Source organism: Cryptomeria japonica, chromosome 1 (assembly GCF_030272615.1).
Source record: "Cryptomeria japonica chromosome 1, Sugi_1.0, whole genome shotgun sequence".
NCBI lineage: Eukaryota > Viridiplantae > Streptophyta > Pinopsida > Cupressales > Cupressaceae > Cryptomeria > Cryptomeria japonica.
The window spans coordinates 711,118,993-711,125,785 of record NC_081405.1 but is presented as its reverse complement, the minus strand read 5'-3'; positions in this window follow the sequence as shown (position 1 = coordinate 711,125,785).

Below are 6,793 nucleotides of genomic sequence, written 5' to 3'. Positions count from 1 at the left end.
TGAAGTATACGCTACTAATATGGTAAAAGATGTAAAAAATGCTCATTTGTTGTCAATCACTCAAAGTGTGAAAAATTGTCAAAATTCGGCATGGTTTTTCTCGATGTTAGTGACATGTAAGAACGATCTTTCTGATCCTGCGGGGTCATGTTATGGCACTCTAAAAAAGTCTCTCTCGGTTTCAGTAGACTCAAATCCAGTTGCTCGTGGCGACTCTTTCTCGATTGCGACAAAAAGCGTCAGATGAGTTCAATGAAAAGTTGCACAATGCCCCATCTTTCAATCCGCTCATCGCGACACCGAACCATCAACTCGTACGCATCAGGGTGGCCGGGTTTACGCTAGGAATGCCTTCTTTTTGCTCTCCAACTCGCTCGATCGTTGCGGGACACACCCTAGCAGCGAAATCGCCCCAAGTGCTCAAATTGCTCAAAGTTGTCAATATTCGGCATCGTGTTTCTCGGCGCCCGTTAATCATAAGAATGATCCGTCTAATCCTGAGGGGTCGTGTTATGGCACTCTAAAAAATCCTCTCTTAGTTTCGGTAGACTTGGATCCAGTTGCTCGTGGCGACTCTTTCTCGGTTGCGACAAAAAGCGTCAGATGAGTTCAATGAAAAGTTGCACAATGCCCCATCTTTCAATCCGCTCGTCGCGACACCAAACCGTCAGCTCGTACACGTCGGGATGGTCGGGTTTACACTAGGAATACCTTCATTTTTCTCTCCAACTTGCCCGATCATTGCAGGACACACCCTAGTAGCGAAATTGCCCAAGTGCTCAAATTGCTCAAAGTTGTCAATATTCGGCATCGCGTTTCTCGGTGCTCGTTAATAATAAGAACAATTCGTCTGATCTTGCAGGGTCATGTTATGGCACTCTAAAAAATCCTCTCTCAGTTTTGGTAGACTCGGATCCAGTTGCTCGTGGCGACTCTTTCTCAGTTGTGACAAAAAGCGTCAGATGAGTTCAATGAAAAGTTGCACAATGCCCCATCTTTCAATCCGCTCATCGCGACACCAAACCGTCAACTCGTACACGTCGGGGTGGCTGGGTTTACGCTACGAATGTGTTCTTTTTTCTCTCCAACTCGCCTGATCATTGTTGGACACACCCTAGTAGCGAAATCGCTCAAGTGCTCAAATTGCTCAAAGTTGTCAATATTTGGAATCGTGTTTCTCGGCGCTCATTAATCATAAGAATGATCCATCTGATCCTGCGGGGTCGTGTTATGGCACTCTAAAAAAGCCTCTCTCGATTTTGGTAGAATCAGATCTAGTTGCTCGTGGCAACTCTTTCTCGGTTGCGACAAATAGCGTTAGATGAGTTCAATGAAAAGTTGCACAATGCCCCATATTTCAATCCGCTTGTCGCGGCATAGAACCGTCAGCTCGTACGCGTTGGGGTGGCCAGGTTTACGCTAGGAATTCCTTCTTTTTTCTCTCCAACTCGTCCGATCGTTGCAGAACACACCCTAGTAGCGAAATCGCCCAAGTGCTCAAATTGCTCAAAGTTGTCAATATTCGGCATCACATTTCTTGGCGCCCGTTAATCACAAGAACGACCTGTCTGATCCTATGGGGTCATGTTATGGAACTCTAAAAAGTCTCTCTCGGTTTCGGTAGACTCAGATCTTGTTGCTCATGGCGACTCTTTCTCGGTTGCGACAAAAAGCATCAGATGAGTTCAATGAAAAGTTGCACAATGCCCCATCTTTCAATCCACTCGTCGCGGCACCGAACCGTCAGCTCGTACGCGTCGGGGTGGCCGGGTTTACACTAGGAATGCCTTCTTTTTTCTCTGCAACTCGCCCAATCGTTGCGGGCCACACCCTAGTAGCGAAATCGCCCAAGTGCTCAAATTGCTCAAAGTTGTCAATATTCGGCATCGCATTTCTCGGTGCCTGTTAATCATAAGAACGATCTGTCTAATCCTACGGGGTTGTGTTGCGGCACCAAACCGTCAGCTGGTATGCGTCGAGGTGGATTGTGTCTTGGATTACAAACATCTATTTAGGTTCAAAGCTTAAGTAATAATAAACTTTGTGTAATTATTCATCTAATCATTTGTACTGCAATTATGGATAACCATGATAAATAATTTGCATTAAACAAAAAGCTACAAATCCATGCAACATTGTATACTGTTAAAACTATCAAATATATCCAATACAAACAAATAGGCTTGCCAAAAGCCATATGGACTTAAAATTTCACATATTCATAAAACAAAACATATGTTCAAAATTGCTATAAAGGCATACAACATGATATCCAATAAAGTCAAATAGGGGCTTGCCAAAAGCCATATGGACATAGAATGTCACATATTCGTAATACAAAACATATGTTCAAATTTTCCATATAGGCATACAACATGGTATCCAATAAAGTCAAATAGGAGCTTGCCAAAAGCCATATGGCGATAAAATGTCACATATTCGTAATACAAAACATATGTTCAAAATTGTCATATAGGCATACAACATAGGACCCTATTCTATTCATTTCCCTCTAGGGGAAGGAAATAGATCACGGGATATCTTTGCCTGTCGAGGGGGTGGAGATGTATATGATGCAGGTGTCTTTCGAGTACGTCCACTCAACCTCCTCTCCAAACTTTTTTGTAATTCCACCTGATACAATGAAAAGAATGATGTTAGCATATACAAAAATTGAATTTTAGAATGACATATAATAGAATAGTCACTTATCGCATACAAATAATCATGATGTTCATCCACAACAGGTGCACGTTCATGATCTGGAGTGACAAGCCCCTCTTGTAAGCGTCACAATATAAATTAAACTAAATACAAGTGTCGTTAAAATTTTCAATAACATATTATTAAGATAACAAATGTAATGCTAAATTTACTAAATTTACAAATAAGTCTCATACTTCTATTAAAGCAGTCAAACTTGCTACTGCTGCAGCAACACCGCACTCCATTGACGTGCGGACAATAGGAGGAGTCTTTGATGTCAACATCGGAAAATTAAACAAAGTATATTGATTAATCGCCAAAACTATCTATATTATTTAATAACAACATTAAAGATAAATTGTTTACCTGGGTGAAAGATTGTCGATGAAATACACTACGAGGTGTTGATGTTGAAGCTCTAGCATCAAACTATTTGACAGGAGTAATTAGAAAATCATTCACATAAGGTTCAACTATCTACATATAATAATTATATTTTTTCACTCGTTGTATACCTGTGGAGTCAACAAAGTAGTGAAAAAGGGTGCTGTAGGAATGTTGCTAGTATTGTGAACACTTTGACCCTGATTTTTTATCATAATAATTTACTAATTTAGATATATTCTCAAATTTACATATAAGATTTAATAAAAAGAATGAAATGAACCTGTAATGAAATTCACCTGGGTATCAATGCCAAATGTTTCATTCAACAAGGATTCTGTCATGACAATGTTCTCTGTAGCAAACTCCGCTCGTGCAAGTGCATTCTCAAAACTATTAGAATCATAAGTGCAAAGAGAACCACAAGATCGACAAAAATGAGTTGGAACTCGATGCCTAGAAGAATCAAAATCATCACTCGCATCACCCTCTACTAGAGGCCTAGCATACTGTATAAGGGTCTGAGTGAGTGAGCTAATCGAGTCTAGAGTTTCGACCTCAATACTCTCCTTCACAATGGAAGGAATAATAACATGCTCCACCATAGGTCTAGCCAAGGGTCTTGGTGGGAGATTTGGATCATGTTGTGCACCCTCTCTATCATGTGAGGAACCCCCACCTCTACCTTGGAAATCTAGAAAATCAAAATAGTTTGGGATCTCATTAAGGACAAACTCATAGTATAGTTTTCTCAAAAAGTATTGGGGTACCTCATGATTATTGCTTGGGGGCTGATCAAATACCATCCACCACCTATCCCAAAAATTGTTCTTAATCCCTTCATGATGACACCAATGAATAGGGAATCTCCTACATCCAGGGTGTAAAGGTTGATTCGTTCGAGGGTCTGTAAAAAGAGCACACAAGTCAAATTTATTAATTTTCTTTTTCTTCACTGTCGCATATGATAATTTGTCAGCATAAAATTGCTTTTGTTCTTCCTTCTTACGGGACCAAAAATTTATTTGCCCACTCACAAATTGTATGTGAGATACAATAGATTGCAAAGAACTGGCAAGGTTTGTCTTATGGGAGTTTGTTACAGTGGGATCTTTTAGCCTTGTGATTAAACCTTCAAGCTCTTTTTGGCTATTTTCTATTTGACCTAATTGGTTTTCTTATGTACCTATGGGATGTCCAGGGATTGTAGGAGGTTCTTGATGTACTTCTTCTTCAATATGGTCTTCATGAGGAGGTGATTGATGCGCTTCTTCTTCAATATGGTCTTCATGAGGAGGTGATTGAGTGTTTTCAACATTTTCTTGTCTAATCTCATTTCTTGATAATGAAAATAAATTTAAATCAATAAACCTAGTTTAATCTTCAAATTAATAAAAAAAATGACAATAAGAAAATAAAAATACATACCTCTTCGAGTTCTTTGATGGCGTGGCAGCATTTTGATGAGAGATGGACAACTTGGTGCCCAATTTCAAGCTTTTACAAAGGGCGAGCGCAAAAAAATGGCACCCAAAAATGCCAAAACGCGGGTTTGGAATGCAGAATGCATCCAAAATGTGGAGTAGGGTTTTTTTGAAGTTTACAATGCACATAAGGCGCATGCCTTATAAGGCGCATGCCTTATAAGGTGCATGCCTTATAAGGCATGCACACTATAGGGTGTGCACACTATAGTGCATGCGCCTTATGTGCTTTTTAAATTTTTTTTGAATTGTGGCACCTTTTTGGTACCACAACTTCGTGCATATACCCCAAGACTTGTACACTAAACCATTCAATGACAATATGAGAAAGAACCAAATAGTACTAGCCAAAGTTTTGAGAATATCTTTAATCTGTTATAATGCTCTATGTTATATAAACAAAACATAATGTCCTATCATGACATCAATGCCAAAATCAATGTCTAAGGGGTCAACATGTAGGGGTTAAGGTCTAGGTTTTACGATTGATGATGGAAAGTTAAGGTTTTACCTGTATCCCTCCCTCCTTCCCTCTCTCTATAACTACCTCTGCCTCCCCCCCCCTTCTCTCTCTCTCACACACACACACACACATTCTCTTTGAATCTAAAGATTTCAATTTGGATTATTTTACATAGATTAATTATTATATCTTGATTCATTAGCAAGACAAATATGAAACTTGTCTTTATGAGTGATATTGTTTAACTCCTCATAGTTGTAGCAAACTCTCCATGGATCATCTTTTTTGTTAAGAACAATCATATTAAGAGAGAAATAGATACATTTTTTTGGCATGAGCAATGCTTCTTGATATTAATTAAATGTCATTATTATGGCCTATGATTAGAGGTACACATCCTTGGATTCTTAAAATAATTATTGAGAGTGTTGAATGATCTCTTGAATTTTTGGGTGTTCTTGAGTTGTCACATCTTGTACTTCTATAAAATGTAATTGAGCCCCTATATTGTAAGAGCCTTTCTTGACAAATTTCTCCATCCTATGAGAGCTAATAAAATTTCTCTATATTCATACTTTTTCCCATGTGTTCTAAATCCATGGATATGTCTTAAAAATTAGAAAATAATGTTCCTAATTATTAAGCTATTACACACCCAAAACTACATCCACAACCCTAATAAGGATAGAAAACATTTTTTAATCTAATTAAAATCTCTAATTGATAGTTTAAAATTATGAAATTTACCACCACAAGAGAGTTATTCCCATAAGATATCACGAATTAAAAATTAGAGACTGGATAGATAAAATAATTAAGCTCATGAGCTAGCCTTCTATCAATAAAATTGTGTGTGCTACTAGTATCAACCAACACTTTCACATTTTGATTTTAATATTATCTTGATTAATTTTCAGTTTTTATGGTGCATTTATTCCATTCAAGACATGTAGGGAGATAGTAGTGTTTTCTTTTCCTTGGAATCCTCATTCTTAAGTTTTACATTTGGTTCTTTCCCAAGTACTTCTCCCTCTTATACAACCTGATTTCTTTCTCACTACTAGAACACTTATGAATCCTTGATTCTTTGATATCAAAATTCCAACATAGGCCTTTTTCTCTTTTCTCTATCTCTTCTTGGATAGAGCTTACCAATTTTTCTCAGGTTAAAGAATTTATCCATGTTTTTGCTACTACAATTAGACACATTTTTGTTAGTTACTCTAATGGTTTCTTCTTTGGTGGTGTTTTATTTCTCAATATGTAAATATACTCCCAAACGCATTTTTGAATTAATATCATTAGGAAGGATGATGTGCCTTCTGTTAAATTTTAAATATTTTAATTTAATAGCACATCGCATTGACCCAAAGTCTAGCTAAGTTGTAAAGATGATGTAAGATGTTTCTCTAACTTACCAACATTAGTACCATATCATTGGCTTATTTATATATTACATATGTAACTTAAATATATAAATGGGTAATTTACATTTATATCATATAGAGGTAGAAGTTCAATGGGTAGGCCTAATCTTACCTGACTTGATAAGGCATACATAAATAGAAGTTTGATACCTTATCACTTATCAAAAAGAAAGTTACAATTATTCATTATTATGTGATATCATTTTCTAGAGTTCTATGATTATTTAATTTTGGTGTCTACCAATATTTCTCTTTGAATTGTTACTTTTTATAAGTATCACTCAACATAATAATATATGTTAAATAAGCACGTTCACTTAAAAGAATAA